At 52.7% G+C, this 19381-nt stretch overlaps 1 protein-coding gene across 1 annotated transcript in view; it reads right to left on the bottom strand.

The window, feature by feature from the left end:
* LOC105240843 overlaps positions 1 to 19381 on the bottom strand; it is a 196594-nt gene that overhangs the window by 21520 nt on the left and 155693 nt on the right. The gene's annotated exons all lie outside the window — the stretch shown is intronic.

The raw sequence follows: 19381 nt of genomic DNA, 5'->3' as shown, positions 1-19381 counted from the left end.
ACGCTGTCCACATGAACAAGCTGGGTTGGCGTGGGGAGGCTCCAGTCCCTGAGCTTTCATAGCAGGCTGCAGAGAATGCATGTGTTCTCTTGCTAAGGGAGGGAACAGATTTATTCCCCGCCTGGTGCTGCAAGGGCCGAGTGAGGGTCCTGGGCACTGGCCACCCAGGAGGGGTCCTGGAGACAGAGGGCTGGAGGCTGGGCTACCGTCTGAGCACCAAGCAGAGCCACGGCCCGGCGGCCCCTCCACGGCCCTCCACTGCCCGAGGCATCCCTCCCTGTGCACAGTCCCAGCGCTGGTTTCTGCGAGGCCACTTTGTTTCCCTAATTAAAAACTGCAGAGGAAGGAGGACCTGGGACTGGTTCACAAGCTCAGTGACAAAAAAAAGATGCCAGGTTCCCTGGGGCCTGTGACTCATCCACTCTTCGGAGGGGGTGGGGCACCGTGCTGTTTTCCCTGCTCTCCGCAAATGTGTTAAAGAACCGGGGACGTCAGTCAAGGCAAATGGGCCATTGCTGTCCCGCGTAGTCAGACCACACAGCAAGAGGCCTCAGGCAGGTCAGCTGAGGGCAGGACCTTCCTCCCCCAGCCCACGGACGTTCCACACAAGGAAGCGCAGGATTGCGGCCTCTGAAGGACTTCTCAGAGTGCAGTCCACCGAGCGGAGAGGTCCTCGTCTTCCTAGCCCTGTCTCAGCCATATGGCTGGGACTGGGCGCCTCCTGGGACAGGCAGTTCATCTCCTCCCCGAGGGCCGTGGTGTGCCTCGGGATCTATGACACCCTTCTTCATGACATGTGTCTCACGAAGTCCCTCCCTTCCATTGAAGGCTTAGATCCTGAGAGGGAACAAGAGGACCCATGGACGATTTCCAGACTATGAAGTGCCTGTGGGCCTCCCCTGCAGAGAGAGAGTCCTCAGAGTTCTTCCAGCATCCCTCACTTGTCATGAGCCCCCTCATTCATCCCCACAGCTGCTCAAGTTTTCCCACGTCCCTCTGAAAGTGTGAGCCCCGAAGTGCCATCCCCTCCCAGGGTTCTCTGGGCAGGGCATAGGGTGTGAGAGCCTGGCCCCTCAGTCACCCATTGGCTGGCTATATGCCAAGCACTGGGCTCTCCAAGCTCTTCAAGTCGGGTTTCTAGGGTAGGATGTCTTTGCTGACTCGTGGACAAAATATGTCAGCCCCATCTTCTTTGGTTTGAAACTCGGAGTTCTTGGTCCCTCATAAGTGCCTATGAGACCAGGTCTTTGTGTGTTTCAGGTGGCCTCCTTTAGCCCCTGGAATCACCATGGGAAGTGAAGCTTCGGGGGTGGGGGGAGGGGAACAGAGGGCTCTGGAAGCCACCTGCTAATGTGCGTCCTCCTGCCAGCCTGCTGGCTGACTTAACAACACCCTTCGTGTCAGTCCCTAGTCCTAGTGCCCTGGTGACGGAGTCCTCCAGCTCCCACGCTGTGCCAACGTGAAATGAGCTCCAGAGCCTGGACTCCTCCGGTGACCCAAATAGCAGGAAGGCAAGGGAGCAAACGCCCCACTGCAGCCTGCACACCCACAGAAACAGTACAGGGAGGAAGAGGCAGACAGACAGCAATGTTGGAAGAAAACACCGGGAAATGTAACCTGTACCTGAGCCCAGGCTGACTCGTAAGTCCGTGTGTGTCTACTGTGGACGGAGGAGTTATCCGTAGCTGTGTAACAAATTAGCCTAAACTTAGCAGCTTAAAATAGCAATGGCATTTCTTAGTTACGCTTTCTGTGGGTCAGGGCGCTTCTGGTTGAGAGTCTCCCCCGAGATTGTCACTAAAACGTCAGCAGAGGCGACAGTCCTCTTAATGCTTGACCAGGACGGGAGGGTCTCCTTCTAAGATGGCTCCACTGTCACATGCTGGCAAGTCACTGCTGGCGGGAGACCTTGTTCTCTACTACAGGGACCTGTCCGTGGATCTGTCCGCAAGTGTCCTCTTGGGGCAGGTAGCTTCCCAGAGGGACTTATCCAAGAGAACCAGGCAGAAGAAGCCTCAGTATTTTCTATGACCCAGCTTCAGAGGTCACACCTGGTCATTCCCATAATATTCAATGGGCCACACAGGTCAGCCCCATTCAGTGTGGGAGGGGACCATACAAAGGCATGACCACCAACCTGGAAGGGGACTCTCAGGGGGCCACTCCGAGGCTGCAGGATGCAATGGGTGAGCCTGACCAGCGGGACAAGTCTGACTGACAGCCAACGTTGGTCTCACCAAATGCCTCTCCTCATCTCTACTCCTGTATCCCTTTGGGTCTGTTTTTGTAACAGCACACCGGTATCAAGTACGTGTCAAAGGACACCCAAGCCTGTTCAGCAGAGGGTGGAGGGTTTCCGACTCGCTCTGGAATAATGGGGCCCATGCTCAGTCCTGCAACAGAGCGACCACCACTACAAAGAGAGGGCAGAGGCCGCATCCAGGCCACCCTCACCCCCATCCTCCACCAAGGGCCTGTGGAAGTGCGTGAGCTTAATAGACAGACAGTAGCCAACTGTCTGGGGAGAGGGACGATTGAGGGTGCAATGTTGAGTGCTTTCACACGTGTTGTCTTTCCACCCATCCCCTGGACTTAGTCCTAAATTCTTGGGGCACAAGGGACATTGAAAGAAACGGCGTAAGTGAAACTCGGGTTGGTGATCCTGAGGAGAGAACAAGAATTAGCTGTGTTTGGTAGCTGAGTATAAGCCAGTACTGTCAGAGGAGCGGGCTGCCCCCTCTTCCCATCAGGTGGCACGGGACCGTGGAGGAGATGACGTCAACACTTGGAAGGCAGCAGGAGAGACCTCTGTGTGGCAGCGGCACAGCTCAAGGTCCCTTCATCAGCACAGGAGGGACAGCTGCATGCAAAACTCTCTCCTGCCAAGGAGAGTCTGTGAGTCCTCCCGGGACCCTTACATTCCAGAGAAAGGGAGGGCCTGGGTTCTAGAAGTTTCAGTGGGACATCAAGCCACAGCCTGCTATGAGTGGGAGACATTGTCGCTCACAGAACACAGACCCCTCGAGGGCTGGGGAGACACAGGTTGCCACGGCCTCTGTCCAAACGGGTAGAAGATCCAGAAGCAGAGACAGAAAGCTAATCTAGAGCTGCCTCAGTTTCTTCATCTGCAGAGACGAGAAAGGTGACAACCACCATGCCCCCGTGACCAGCAGGGTATCCCAGCGGGAATTCGGCCACACCAGTTTTGCGAAATCTCAAGGAACCACACAAAACTGTCCACACTCTCAAACCAAAAACTTTCTTCTATTCCACCTAAATGTGAAAATAGTTTGCTGTGATGGAAAGAGTTTTGAGCCGAGAGTGCAAGCGTCTGGTTCCGGTCCCAGCTCGGCCGCTAACTGGCTCTGTGAACTCGGTCAAGTCTCTGAGCCTAGAATTTCTTGACCGCACAAACAGGATGATAACAGCCAGCTCACATGTTCATATTTGCATAAGTTGCCTGCAATCTATGTTTTTATGTCACCCTTAGTTATTCTTGTCGCACTAGGCTTTGAGGAAGGCGGGGGTTACATGGCCCACACACGACGCAGGCTCAGGGAGTGCCATCTCGGGCCCGATGTGGGGGGCCCACAGCCCTGGGAGGTCAGCTGAGCACAGAAACGACTTAGTGATGGCCCATGGGTTGAGGGGGAAGAAAGGGACCCCGGCACCATTGGAACAAATGCCTCCCTCTCCCCCGCCTCCATCGCAGATGCGGAATCCAGGGCCAGGCTACTCAAAATTTCATAACCAATAGGCCTGGCCTGCTCTTTACCACTGTTTACTGGTCTGGGTTCCAGAAGGCAGCCCAGTGAGCCAAAGAACAGGGCGCTGACACTGCCAGGTGTGTTGGTACTTTCCCTTGAGGAAGATAATAGCTTCTCGTTTCTGGCACTTCGTAGAAATTCTTAAGCCTAAATCTCACTGCTGGCTCGCCCGACACCCCGAGGCCTTCTTTCCTGCCAGCGCCCGTTTGCCTGCACACTCACGGGGGCTGCACCTGCACAGCGTGCCCAGGGCGTGATCCTGCCCTTCTCCCCAGGGTTGGCCTCCCCGTGACATCAGACGGCACTCCTTGCCCCCAATCCCCCCTCCCCACCCAGTGCAGGCCCCGCCAGAGTCCCCTCTGGCTGCTGTCCTCTGCCCTCTCTGCTCTGCCTTTGTGAGCTTCGGACCCTGTGAAATGTTCCCTATGCCTGTCCTCCAACCTCTGTGCTTCTCTCTCTCTCTCCTCCCTCAAGAGCTGAGAAGCTCCCCCCGCCATCTATAGACGACTCCCCGATCTACATCCCCAGCCCCGACATGGCTCCTCAGCAGCCCTGTCCTCTTGGGATCCAAACACCAGCACACCCTCTCCCCTCCAAACCAGTTCCTCCTGCGCTGGTGAGGACACTTTCCCATTAGCCGCCTCCCCCCGACATCTCAAAGTCATCCTACACCCCTCCCCCCCCACCCCACATCCAATTACCACAAGCTCCTGCGGGGGCTTCCTTCCTAATGGCGCTCATATATATTTCTTTCTTTCCATCCCCGCTGTCAGTGAGGCTCCTCCAGAAATACTCCCTTCCCGTGGCCTTCCCTCTCGGGAAGCGTCCAGAAGCTCTCCATTCGCTGCTATATCATTTTGGATGGGGTTTAAATCCGTGAGCCCAGCATTCCAAGACCTCGACAACCAACCCCAATCTGCATTTCCGCACTTACCTACCCCTCCAGGAACCCCTCCCCTTCGCCTGACTACCTGTTCACTTGTGGTTTCCAAACTCGTGATTTCTAAACGGCTGCTTCTTGTATTCCTTTCCCTAAAGAACTAATAACAGGAGCCCACATTTCCACGGCAGGTCCCATGTTTCAGGCACTGCTCTAACCACTTGCCACACACCCCATCATGGAATCCTCACACCAAGGCTAGGAAGCCCAGAGAGGTTAAGTAAGTTGCCCGAGGCCACACAGCCAGCGAGTGGTGGAGGCAGCATTCAACCTTACGCCATCTCTGGCTCCAGGGTCACTGAACCAAGAGGCCCACATTGACAAACATACCTGTCTGTGCAGAGGGGTTCCCTTACAGTTCAGTATTTTCACATTAACCAAGACTGGCTCGGGACTGTGCGGATTTTGAAGTGTAATTCCTGCAGGAAAGAACGTTTTCCCACTGACCTTCAGGCCGGGGAGAGGATGATGAAACAGTAAGTCATCCTGCCATTAAAATTAAGTCCAATCACCCCTAATGGAATGTCACCTCCAAGATAGCCATTAACGCCACCCGCCTGGCACACAGATGGGGGGGTCTGCATATATCACCATTACCTTGTCTAACAACCATTTTGTCCGAGCGGGGAGTGGGGAGACCTGAGGAGACACTAAGGGACACTGGGACCCACTCTGCAGGTGGCGCTCGGCGGAGAGGAGCCTGCTGCTTAGTCCCACATGATGGAGGCTGGAGGGGAAGCCAGGAGACACAGTCTTGCCCCGCACACAGAGTTCTCACTGCCTTTGGGGGAAATCGAGCTCCAGGAAGCCACATGCTCGATGAGAGAAGGTTGTCATTTTTATTCCATTTTCCAGATAAGACAAACAAGATTTGGAGGGGTGAACGGACTAGGTAGAAGTAATTGGGGTGCAGGGAGAGGGCTGGGAGAGAGGACCACACCGCATAGGTACTCGGGTATCCGCACAGGCATTGTTTCTGTAATGTCTATACTTTGCCCCGTAAAGCAGAGAGCATGAGGCCCATTAAGAGAGGGGAACATGGAGACTCCCCTGGGCCAAAGGAAACTGCCCGTCTAGCAAGCGGCTGAGCGGCCCATGGGCCTAGCTTCGTCCCCTGAGCGAGCACAGTGTCCTTGCATGCCATACTGCTACAGCAGCCCGCCCCTCTCTCACCCGGACCCCCTCCGCACCTGCCAGAGCTGGAAGGACCAACCACCCCAGCCTCCTCTGCTGGGGACCAAAAGTCCCGTCCTGTGGTCCAGCCCTGCTCTTGTTTTCTCCTCCTTGGCTTTGCTGCCCTTTGAAGGCCTTCTCCCCGGGTCCTCTCTGCTCCTCGGCACGTGGCTCCACAAATCCTCCTACGTGCACAGCGCCACCCACTCCCCTGTCGGGACCCACACCCGCTGGACTGACTGGCCAGCACCGGGCACTTGGTCTGCCTGTCCTGTGGGTCCTGCCTGGCTCTTGCAGCCGAGCCAGACTCTGGGTCTTGGTCCTCGGGCAGCACGGGCACCTCCATTCCCCCAGCAGATGACATCACACTCTTGCCGCTGATTCCCCAGCAAGTCAGCTTTTGATATGAGCCTTGTTTTGCACGCTCTGGGCTTGGTCTTGACCTGCCTCCGCAGGTGAAGGCTTGCCCTTGGACTCCCCTGGAAACACCTTCAGGAACCTGTGGCATCACTGAATTCACAGAGGTTTTCAGATTTTAATTATTTCCAGGAGCCACTGTCTCCAAAACCATGTGCTTTGCCGTGTCTGGCCTAGCAGAAAGATCTGGCACAGCAGAGGAAGCCTGCCTCCTCAGGGGCTCTGGGACCCCCAGGTACTAGCGAGTTCTTCCTGGCTCTGCCAGGCAGAAGCCCCGTCCCAGCTGGCCCACTGCTTCCCTAACTGCTCAGCTGGGGCCACCTCCGCGGCCCTCAAAGATACACCAACAGCCTGTCCTCTTCCCAAAGAAGATAAGCCCAAGGGAAGAGGTAACTTTGAGTTCAAGCAAAGGTCCCTACACGAGAAGTTAACATTCATGAGGTGCTTGTTGGTGCCAAGCACTGTTCTGAGGATTTTCACCTTGATTAGCCTCTTGAGTCCTTCCCGTGAGGAAGGTACCATTATTTCCCCACTCACAACGAGGAAAGCTGAGGAAAAGGAGTTAAGTAACTCGTCCAGAGTGAGTAATTTGCTGGAGTCTGGGTTCAAACCCAGAGAGTGTGATCTGAGAGCTGGGTCTTGGGCATCTCCTCTCATGTGTGAAGTGTAATCACGATGCTGAGGGAACAGTCGGCTTCGGGGTCAGAATTCTAGTTCTGCTCCACATTCTGTGAAACCGGCAAGTTATTTAACCTGTCAGAAGGTTGGTCCCCTCAGGTGAAAACTGGGCTAATAGTGACTGTGTGGCTGTATCAGATAGGGTTCGTTAACGAAAAGTAAACGGAACAGCGTGTGGAAGTGTCTACAGCAGTGTCTGGTGTGTGGTGGGTGTGGGTCATTGTGAGTTCCCTTACTTCCTCTCAGAAAGTCTTCAAAAGTGCCTGCAGCCATGGTGATCACCTCAGGGCCAAGTACCTCAGGGTCAAGGGGTTTTTTAAAAGCTCATTGAACTATCCTAGAGGAACACTTCTAAGTTTCCAGAGCTTTTTAAAAAATCATCTGACAAGGAGAAGAGAAGAAAAATCTTGGGCTTCCTTAAGCTTGTGCCTGGATTAACTGCATTTACTATCACTTCACGTATATATAATAAAACACAATGGTTTTCCTATAATACACAAACCGTCAAATAATCCTATTTGGTCAGTGGTCTGGTATTTCTAGCTTGTCAGGAAGCCAACATAAAACAGTCTGTGTCTGCTTCAGGAAGAGAAACTTTTCCATTCTCTGAGATAAGGCTTGTTGCCCTTCGTTCCCGGTCCCCAGGAGCACCATGGGGATGTTGGGAAGAGGCCGTAGGCGATTCCACTCACATGGAGACCAGGCCCGATCACTCCTTCCGGAATGCAGAAACCGTGTGCTCCCTGAACCGGGCCGGGCCCTTCTCTGACTGGCACGAATGAGAATTTCGGAGTTACTTCATGGAGGGATGGGTGTTACATGGGCATAGAATAAAGTCAGGATGCCAAACTGCTTCTCAGAGAATCTGCAGCCATAATTCTAATTCCTCTTCCTCCCCTTGGACAAATCATTTATCCTCCCCAAGGCCTACTTTTTAAAAATCATTTGAGAAGTTTGAATGACGTTACAAGTGTCTCTGAAAATACAGCGTAAAAAAAAAAAAACTGCAGAGTAAATACAACTTCCTTTTCCATATGTTATTCTGTATCCTCAGGCTATATCTGCAATGTTCTTCCCTCTTCCCCTTCCCCCAGCAAATTCCTATGCATCCTTCAAGGCTCAACTGAGAAGCCTCCTCCTCCAGGAAGCCTTCCCATACTCCAGAAGTCTGACATGGCTGACTTTCTCTGTCTTCCATAATGTCCAGGCTTCCTTCTACTATGGCACTAGGGTCTATTTCATTAAACAGTGAACTCCTAGCTGGTAAAATGGGCCTTCGCCACCTCTGGACTCCCAGAACCCAGACAAGGCCTGGCACGTGGTAGACTCTCAAAACACAGCTTGTCGAACGAATGAATCATAAAGCTGAATTCCATAATCCAAGTCATATTTTCTCATTCGCTCCCAATACGGCATACAGATTATACCTCTAGAAATACATGAGTCAAAGGTTGTGAGCTCAGGGAATTGGGTCAGAAAGCAAGGTAAGGGGCAGGAGGCACCACCGCCCAAACGCTCCAGGCCCTCGGCTCCAGACAACCTCACTAAATGACAGAGCAACACGGGGAGGGAAAGGATAACCTTTCTGTCCCTTGCCAAGCTGTAGAAGGTGATGGCCAGAAATCATGCCCTAATTTCCCTCCTCCAATCATGCCAGCTTGTGGAATTTAACCACAAGAATGTTGATAAATCCCAGAGCAAGGTTGGAGGACGAAGTCGACGTCCGGCATCAGCCGGGTTCTGGATCCCAAAACTGCAGAGTCATGCTGAGTCTAAAAGGTAATCTGCTCTGCCCTCTGCTCGGGGTCCAAACCCCTCTGCATCCGACGGTCACTCCCAGCTGTGGGGGTTTCAAAATCTTAAGACTTTGAAGTTTTAAGCGGCAAAGAGAAAAGTCACTCTGAGGCAGTGACGTGTCTGAGCATCAGCGGAACGCTTATTATGCACAAAGCACCACGTCGGGCAGGAGGGGCACTGAGATGAAGAGTGTGCACCAGGCCTGCTCTCAAAAAGCTCCTGCTGCAGAGGGACCGAGGGCCAGGGCGGTGGTGGCATAATTGAGGGCGCCTATAATAAGGCTGTAAGACAAGCATAGATAGGAACAGAGGCAGGAGCCACGTGTGGGAGTTGTGCAGAACAATTGGCCCTATTCCTTCAAAAACTCGACCGAATCAAATGGTAGACTTGATTCAAAAGAATCGACTGTTAGGAAAAAAAAAATGGGACAACTGGAATCTCAGTATGGATGGGGTATTGGATGCTAGCAAGGAATTGGTGGTAATTTTTAGGCCCATCACCATAATATCATTATGTCTGAAAGTGCCCGTCCTTTTCAGAGCTGCAAAATCTAGTATGCAGAAGTGAAATGACATGATGCTATAAAAAATGCACAGAGAGAGAGAGATGAAGCGAGTGTGGCAGAGTCTTGATTCTGGATGACACATGGGAGGTGCCCGCCGTACTCTGCTCCCCAGTTTGGGGAATGTTTGAAATGCTCATCATGCAGAAAGGTTAAAAATGGAAGGGAAAAAAAAAAGCGGCAGGCAGCAGCAAAGACACTTTCAGCAGAGCCTTGAAAGGCGCGCAGGATCTCACAGGTGGAAACAGACAGGACCGTCGTTTGGGGGCGGGGGGACCAGCCCAGCAGAGTCCCCGGGGCAGGAAGGGCCGCTGGTGGCTAGGTTGCCCCTGTGTGGATCAGAGTTCCAAGCATCGGTCCCGTGGGTAAAAAGGGCCACCTGTATGTTGACCTGTTTCTCAAGGATGTGGTAAGTGCTGATCGACAAGTAAGGCAATAGACGTGGAAAATACTGGCCCCTGAACGCAGGCTGAGGGGGAGGGTGCCAGACGATTTTCCAAAACAACCTGTTTGTTCTTACTGGGCTAACCCTTGCCTCTAGGACAGGCCCCCGCACCCGTCACTGCTTGCATAATTGCCCCTCCTGCTGGATCTGGGCTCTTTCTAGGAAGACCACCAGCCCCCCGTGAAACTCACTGTCTCTTGGGAATATAGTTCCCATTGCCCCTCTTTCTGCGGACTGGCCAGCATCTCTGGAGAGAGCAGATCGGAGGTGACCACACAAGAGCGCACCTGCCCAAGGGTTGCCTCCACCTGCCTCTCCCCTCCCCCCACCCACCCCCACCCCTCTTCCCACCCCTGATCTGGATCCCTTTGCTGGAGCAGGGTGGGCTTCCAGGACCTGCCACATGTCTTCCCTCATCTCTGAGCCGGATCTGCCGCTGGTTTATCCGGTTCTGCTGAGATCATGGAAAACTGAACCCCGGTCTATCTACAGAGTGTTCACCTCTTAGGGTCACTGCATTTGACAGCCTGAGAGTCAGTCGGAAATTGCCCCTAGTTCACTAGGGCCAGATGGGAGGTTCCTCTCTTGCAAGCTTATCTTCCCTTTGCAGCCCCGGTCACTAACTGCCATGGGTTGCAAAATCAAAGAGAAAATATTTACAATGAGAGTTGACCTAAAAAAGACTTAGATGGGGATCAGCATACTTTCAGCACAGCTTGACCTCTTCCTGACAAAGCCCTGGGGAGAGGGGCACCGTGTGGTTACAGAGTGTGGGTTTCAGAGTCACCCTGAGAACTGGGTTCAAATCCTGCCTCCCCACCTAGTCAATTGGATGACAGAGCTACCCTCGGATTATTTTTCCTTTCCCGGAGGGTTTTGCAGATTAACTCAGACGCGTGCGCGCGAGATGCCTGGCGTGGAGTAGCACACGTTGCCTCCTCCTCCCGCTATGGACATCGGGTTCTCCATCTTTCAGATAAGGGAGTTGGAGGACATGAACATCAAGGCCACTTTCAGCTCCAACTTGCTGCCATTCCACCAAACTCCAGGAGCAGTGAGTCACTATCCTTGGAGGGCTCGGTGGTTCGGAGCACCTGTCATCCAGCCTGTCCCCATGCCCTGGGCACATCTGGTCTTGTAAAGCCACAAAGACACAGAGACCTGGGTGGAGGCTTAGTCACATATCCAGACAGGCTCCCAAGCTCCCCTTCTCCACCCGGAGGGCCTTCTCTGATCCACAGCATGGCAGGCTTCTCCTTCCTAATTCCCCGCACCACCTTGAAGGTCACCGGTTGGGTAGAAATGCATTGTAGGAAACTCAGACCTTAGCCATTTTCCTGGTAGGTAGTGTGGTGGATGGAACATTCCCTCAGCCAGATCCTGGGAAACAAATTCACTCCCCGCAGGCCGAGGGCTTTGGGCCCACCTGCTTCTCAAGTCCCTCTCCTCTCAAGTGGTAATCTGTCCCATCCCCCCTGGAAGGTCGGGTGGGGTTTTTGATGATATTGTGGACCCTGTGAAAGTGTTTTGGAAAGTTTAACACCCTGGGAGAATGCAGCACGAGGATGACTCCAGTTTGGTTCTCCAGATCTCCAGAAAGGGCCCCACCACCAGCAGAATAACAACCTGCAGGCCCTTTCTCAAGACAGCTGCCACTGGCCAACCCCTCTTCGGGCAGAAATGATGGGACTTTTTCTCCCCATGCCCTAAACCCTCGTGAAGGACCTGGCTACCCTTCCATGGGAAAGCCCATGGGCTCAGCTCCTCTACCAGCCTCTCATGAGCTCCAAGGAAATGATAATATGTCTCCTCTACCCAGACTGTCTCAGTTTCCCCCTGTTACCCAGAGTAATTACTAATAGCACCTTCTTTCATTCTCAAAAAACAGTCCCACCTTGCATGAGAAAGTGGATGGTGACACTACCTCCAGGCCACGGGGCCCCTCCACAGACCTGCCATCTAGCCAAGCTGTGTGACCTCACCACTGAGGTCATCTGAAGGTGGCTCGCTCCCTTTAGAGATCATCTAACACAGATGTTATCCTCTATTTCACTGCTGCCAATGGGGACACGGCTGTCAAGATAACAGAAGGAAGATCAAAGGCGCCAGGCCCACGTGTGCCCACCGCCATCACTGAGGAGGGACGCAACTCTGTTCTGCACCACCGCTGGGGGAACCCTTTTCCTTCTTCTCCACCACTCTCTTGTCCGATTTTTATCTGAAGGTGAACTTCTGGCATATCAGCCCCCCTCACCCAGGGCTACCCCTGGCGGTGGCTCCCCAGGCCTCGAAGCGGCTTTGGTCTGAGGAGAGGCACGTGGGAACCAAAGACATCATATGCCAGAGAGATTGAAGCTCTTCATCCCTCGGGGCTGATTGTTCTCTGCGGTTACCGCACCACCACAAGAGAAACCTGAAGGAAGGTCTAGGATGCCACAGAGAGTTGAACTGCTGATGTTCGGACATTTTTTTCCTCCTCAGCCTGCAATCCTGTGGTTTCTCTTGTTGGATTGCAGAGGGAACAAATGCCTTCTAGAGCACTTCATGTTTGCCACGGTTTTAGAGTTCTGTTACTCCCACCGCGGGCACCTCAGAGCTACATCAAGGACACAAGCACCAGGCCCATTTTACAGGTGGTGAAACTAAGCTCAGATAAGGGAGGAAATGCTGGTCTGTAAGTTGACTTAGCCAATCACGCTTCCTTCTAGAAATAATCAAACCTTTGACCAAATTGTTCACACACACACACACACACACACACACTCAAACCCGTTCTCTCTCTCTCTCTCTCTGTCTCTCAGACACACACACTCACACTTCACACAAACTCTACCGTTCCCCAGGGGACTTCACATGGTTTCCCTGCTCTGCTTTTACTCACGATACTTTCCTACTTCCTGGCTATAAATACACCAAGGTCAAGCCTGTCTTAGTTTCACTCCACCAGCCAAAGAAGCAGTTACTCTGAAAGAGACAGCAGGGAGGCAAAGGGAGAGGCAACAGATCTGCTGTGTCCAGGACAGAATCAGCTTTGTACTTGGCTTTCCGCATGGCCAGGCCCATCACACATCCTGGTCCCCGGAAGGCTTGGGCTGAGCAAGCAAGGGTCCAAAAATCACTCTCTTTTGAGATCCCGCCTCCCACAGACTGGCCAAGAACCCACCTCCCCTCCTTGCCAGCCACGGACCCCGCCATGAAAACCCACCTCCAGCCTTTCGAGGTGGGGCTTTAAGGCCATTCCCCAGAGAAGCCGTTTCTCCTCACCACCCCATCTTCCTCTTTACGCACATGCAGGGTAAATTCTTCCTCCATTCCTCCTAGACTTTGAATCAGTGCTCCTTTTGTTCCTGTTGTTGTTGTTGTTAACTAGGATACAACTCCAGCAGTGATATTATTATAAAGTAGGGACATGAGCAAGTACCTGCTGGGTGCTTGCTCCATATCCAGTGCCCCACATTCAGGATCCTGCACAATCTTCACAACAGTCCTCGAGTGTGGGTACTACTGGCGTGAGTACTATCGTCACCATCGGCGTCCAGATGAGGAGACTGGCCCGGAAGGTCAGGTCGTGTGCCCAGAGTCACACAGCTACTAAGTGTGAACTGAGGTTAGCCAACTCCGTCCCGTACCTCGTCCACCACGACATCGTGCCCCTCCTCCCCCACAGCATCGGCGGTCCCAGGGCTGCCCGCACAGAACACGACTGCCAGCAGGTGCCGACACTTGCTACCTGGCCTGAAAGGGGTGAGGGAGGCGGGTTCCGGGTCAAATACGTTTCAGAAATATTCCATATCCGTGGTTCTCAAACTGCTGGGTTTCGGGAACCTTTTACAGCCCTTAAAAATTTCTATTAGGGAGCCTGGCTGGCTCAGTCAGTGAAGGTCTGCCTTCGGCTCAGGTCATGATTCCGGGGTCCTGGGATCGAGTCCTGGGGTCCTGGGATCGGGCTCCCTGCTCAGCGGAGAGTCTGCTTCTCCCTCTTCTTCTGCCTGCCCCTCCCCCTGCTCGTGCGCTCTCTCTCTCTAATAAATAAATAAAATCTTTTTAAAAAATTTCTATTATCAAAATCCCCAAAGACCTTCTGTTTACCTGGGTTATGTCTATCAAAGGTACTGTCTTAGAACTGAAACTGAAACAATTTTAATATTCGTTAATTCACTTCAAAATAACAATAATAACCTTCCCGCGTGCTAACACAAATGCCGTATTTTTACAAAGAGGAGTCTAAAACAAATCAGTAGGAAGGGTGGCAATGTTTTACAGTTCCGTGAATCTCTTGAGTGCCAAGCTTCAGGACCAAATTCTCATTTCTGCTTCTGAAATCACTGTGCTGCCCTGTCGTGAAGCGAGTGGGAAACTCCACCGCATGCTCATGGGAGAGCAAGAGCAAAAGAGGCGATGATGCCTTCGTGTTGTTTTCAAAGAGCTACAACGTCCAGAGCCTTCCTAAAAAGTGGGCTTGTCTCCTTGCCGCAACGCGAAGGGGTGAAGTGGAGAATGACGTGTTCTGAGTTACATGGGGGCGGGAGGGAGTTCACGTGGGTGCTGTGTCCAGAAGAAATAGAGGAGCGACACAGGTGGGAGAGGAGGGACCCGTCAGGAGACTCTGGGAAGAGTCAGGGTGGAGATGAGTGTGGCCCTGCCCAGGAGGCTGTCAGAGACACACTGATTCTGGAGAACCCCAGATGCATGGCTGTACAGGTGGGAAGGGGAGCCGTGCAGAAGGGAGGGAAGCCTCTAGAACCACATTCAGAGGGGCCTGATGCTGCCAAAGGACTCGAGGGAAGTGCCTCCCTGGATGCATGGCCCACTGTGCCCTGTCACATCCCGGGCTATGCCCAAAGTGTAGACATCAGACAGTGGGCTGGCCTCGGACATAGAGATGGGCCTGCCCTTCCCAGAGCAAAAACAGGACAAGTAGGGCCTCAGTGGTCCCCTCCCTGCAATATACTGAGGCCCCGAAGAATGGTCAAGCTCGTGCCCATGCACGCTCTGGACGCTGGAGTGAGCATGGCCATGGGCACACAGAGGCCCCAAAGCCAGAAACCAGCCCTTCCCAGACCCTACATGGAGAACCTGCTAGTCCCGCCCAGAGACTAATGTAATTATTGGCTGCACTGACCTGTGGCCTCCTGCTGCCCTGTGCTGGAGCCCCAACCACTGCCCCCCAGGCCCCGTCACACTCCCCCAGCCGTCTACGCCGATGGGAGTTACCCATGGTGTGGTGGATTACATTATCAGCCCTGTTCTTCTCTCCCTATGCTTATAGCCCTGCCATTGAGCAATACCCTTCCCTACCCCCTGGCTTCGGGCTTGGCCGTGTGACTTGTGTTGGCCATGGGTATATGGACAGAAAGGCCATGTGCCAATTCCAGGCCTGGGTCTTAACAGTTTTGTGTGCTTCCACTTGCCCTTTGTTGCTCTGTGATCATCAAAAGACAAGCCTACTGCCAGGTCATTGTGGCCCCTTAGCCTGGGACCTGGGATGAACAACCATGAAATAAGATCAGTCCAACCAACCCTCACAGATCTACAGCCTGAAATTGAACCATCCTGGTCAACCCACAGATCCATGGAGACAAATGCTTATTGTTATACACTACTGGAGCCTTTGCAGTTGTTTGTTACCCAGTGATAGCTAGCTAATACACCAGTTTCCTTGTCTCTTTAAGACTAGGAGTTATATGAAGGCTGGGACCACATTTATTTTTCATCTTGTTTCCCAAGAGCCTAGCACACTGCAATTATTTAATAAGCATCTTTAGAACACATGGAGGAATGTAGAGAGACTATTCCAGGAACCAGACCAGCCTTCCAGGAGACCTCTGACCCAAGGATGGTCACCGAAAAGACCAAAGAACACCCACTAGGGACCCCAAGGACACACACGCACCCACACACACACACACACACACACACAACCAGGGCTGGGCCAGCATTAGGCCAGCCCTCAAAACAGTCAACGGGCCAGGCAACGACTGTTGGGATTATACGTAGCTGTCCCTTGAATGAACTGGTATCCTTGGCTACATTCTCATGGGTCAGAGCGAACAGCCTCTCTTAGAGGCAATCCCTAATGATTGCTGGCAATTCTGTGCCCCTAATCACCTTCTCTGAGGTAGGGACTCCACACCTACGTACCTGCCCCATGATGTTATGAACTGAATGTTTGTGTCCCCCCATGAAGATCATCGATTGAACCGTTAATCCACAGTGAGACGGTATCAGGAGGTGGAGCCTTTGAGAGGTGATTAGGTCATGAAGGTGGGGCCTTCCCACATAGGATTAGTGCCCTAAGACACAAGAGTTTGCTTCCTCTCTCTCTGCCGTATGAGGACACAGCGAGAAGATGGCAGTCTGTGAACCCGGAAGCAGGTCCTCACCAGACGCTGAATCTGCTGGTGCCTTGATCTTGAACTTTCCAACCTCCAGAACCATAAGAAATAAACCATAATTTGTTATGGCAGCCCAAACTGAATGAAACACATGGAATGGCAAGTGTCCCAAGAGGATCCCATTAGTCATAAACAAAAGGAGATAAATAGACAGGAGAGGCCCTCCTGAGAAGCAGAGGGAGGCTGGAGCAGCTGGTTTGACATCCTGAGCTCCCCCAGACTTGACATCTCTGGATACGGGGCCATGTCCCATGGATATGGGATGTGGGGCCCCTGAAAGGGACAGGCTAAGTGGGGTGTAGGAGGGAAGGTGGAGCCTGCCAATGACCGACCACCCTCATCAGCTCCATGGCGTTGGGGACCCAGGGCCACAGTGTGAGGAGCCCTCTGCTGAGGGTCAGCAGCCCAGATGGAGGACAGGGTAGGTGGACCCTGACTGAAGTTAGGGATCCTCTCTCTTTCCCACTGCCTGTGACCTCTTGGATGTCCAGGAGCAAAGTGGGACAGAGGGCCCCAGCTCTACCTGGAATGTTCGATGTTATGACAGTTCCTGGGGATGAGGCCCTTTCTAGCCCAGGCCCTGAAGCAGCCAGGGAGCAGAGGGAGCCTCAGAGCGTCCTGGAAGTTGTTAGATGGCTCCTCTGTGGGGAAAGCACCATGTCTGAACCTCCAGCAGCTTTCGGCCTTGAGGCCATCTTGACTGTGAAAAAGCTCCACTATTTTTGGAAACTAATTTAGGGGGAACACCTATAGCTTACCTCACTATCACTGGAAGGGCAACCCCAGATCTTTTAAAGGAGGCTATGAAATAACCTTTGTCACTTTCCTCCGGGTTTGGGACTGTATCTCTATTGTCACCAAATGAACAGCACCATGTCCAATCTGGATCTACGAAGACGGAGTAAACTGGGCCCAAGTTACGAATGAGTCCAGCGGTTTGGTGCCATGCAGCTGAGAAGAGGGGGACCTAAAGCACCATCTCCCTGCCCAACGCCAAGAGCCGTCGGGCCAAGCTGCCCGGCTCACACAGGCACAGCAGAGAAACATGGACACCACCCCACGCTGTAAACAGAAAGGGGGGACCCTCTGCATTCAGTCTTCTGGAAAGAGGATGTCACCCACAGCCCTAGCTCCTCTACAGAAATGCTTTTGTTTTCAGCTTCAGCCAATGACCTGGCACAGACAGGCTCCTGGGCGTCGGGTTCTGCACGTTCACCAATAGCCTGCAGGTCACGCTGAACTCAGAAAAATTCCCTTCGTGTTGTGGTTATGTCTTGATGCTGAGTTTCAGAAGCTGGGAGCCCAATGACATAATGGAAGGGTGAGATCCAAGCACTCATTATCTGTGAGCCCATCGTCGGCACAGCAGATGCTACTCGGGTGAAGTCACCCACAGCAGATGTACTAGGAAGGATGTCACCCACTAGGAAAGCGGCGCATTCTGTCCCGCAGGGGCCGGCACAGTGAGTGGGAATGAAGAGGGGGTTGACATTTCAATTTAAAGCTCCAGTAACTTGCAGGTAATGTTTCAAGGATGTTCAGAGCACAGGAGGCAAAGGAAGAAGACCGAGGATGGAGATTAACCCCTTTGCCTCCACCTCATGTTGGCAGGGACCTTCTCAGCTACAAATAATGGCAGAAGGCACTACCGGAAAGGTGGGGGTTGTGGGGGGGGGCTTGTTGAGAGGTTTCCAAGCTCTGGGACCAAAGGCTAGGTGTAGTCACAAATCATTCACATGCACGAACACATCACATGATATATCTATTCCTTCAGACTTCCATTAACTGAAACAAATATTTATTAACTGTCCAATCTGGTCAAAAATAAATATGGAGTACCTGTGTGAGGCTTAGTCCAGGTCCTCAAAGAGCCTAAGACAAAGCAAACCCACATAAACGAGCATAGAGCAATCAGAGACAGCAGGTTGAAAGAGCTAATGCAAAGGTAAATCAGAGCACACCATCCAGGGGCCCGGAGCAGGGGATTCCACCCCTCTGGGCTGCAGTGTGTTCAGCTTTCACTTAAGAAATCGAAGAAGTCCTACCTAGCCATGACAGGCCATGGTTCTAAATATCCTGAGCCAGCTGGTAGCAAAGAAGCCCATGTGTACAGGTCAGCAGGCCCCTGCACACCTGTGGCGTCCTGGGGACAGTGACACGCTGGTACCCAGAGGTGGTACCACAGTCAGATCCCTAGGCTGGACTCACGCACTTCCTTCGAGGGATAAGTGGGTGTCCAAGGGCAGAGAGAGAGGAGGGCTCGTTAGAAGGCACTCTGTAGCAGCAGAGGTAAGAGAGAGGGTGGTGTTTGGAAGAAAAGAGCAGAGATAAGGCGGAAAGACCGCTAGGAAGAAATGAAAGATCCCTCTCAAATCCCTGGGCTCTGGTCAAACCAGGACACAAAAACCAGAATCAGTTCACTCCCCAGTTGAACACTTGACCAAACCCACTGGCCTACCCCTCAGAGTCACTGGAACAATATCTTTTCTCTGGTTTGTGTTTTATTGGAAGATGACAACAATCAAGGTAAAGCAAGGATTATTCACCCATCTTACAGATGGGAAATGGAGCATGGCAGCCCGGGAGCTGGCCCACAGCCGATGGTTGAATCACCCTTAGGCGGCTTCACCATGGAGTCCGAGGGCCGCATTTTTTCCCCCGAGGGCCCCATTTTGAAGTGAATCCCAAAATACAGATTTTTTTGGAGTCTAAAGACCTTCTAAAAACTACTGAACGAAGACATCAAAATACTCTCCAAACAGAACTGTCCTTTCATCCATTTCTGGAAACTTCTATAGAGAGGACCACCAGATAGCCCTTTGCCAGAGGGTAGGAGCAAGCCCCCGAGGTCAGCTGGGAGAAAAAAAAGCCCCTCATCAATCAGTACAAGGAGGCCAGCCCTCCACCAGCCTAGAATCCCTGCTGTTGGAATGTCTTTTTTTCAAGCCCAGAGTATAAAATAAATGAGGTCTGCAGGAATGTCGAACTTCAGGATGGGATAAACACACACACACGCTCAGCGGATACTTCACTTGAGAACCACAGATGCACGGAGGATGTATGGATGAACCCGGGTGGGGAGGACTCAGGATCATGGACTCTGGATCACAAGGAACCTGGGAGATCCTCTAATCCAACAACCCCTTCATTTTGGGAAAGAGAAAATTGAGAGACCCAGGAAGGTCGAATGCCTTTCTCAAGGTCATA

This window comes from Ailuropoda melanoleuca, chromosome 6, assembly GCF_002007445.2.
Source record: "Ailuropoda melanoleuca isolate Jingjing chromosome 6, ASM200744v2, whole genome shotgun sequence".
NCBI classification, from domain to species: Eukaryota; Metazoa; Chordata; class Mammalia; order Carnivora; family Ursidae; genus Ailuropoda; species Ailuropoda melanoleuca.
The sequence above is the reverse complement of the archived record's forward strand: the minus strand, read 5'-3'. Positions and strand labels throughout refer to the sequence as shown.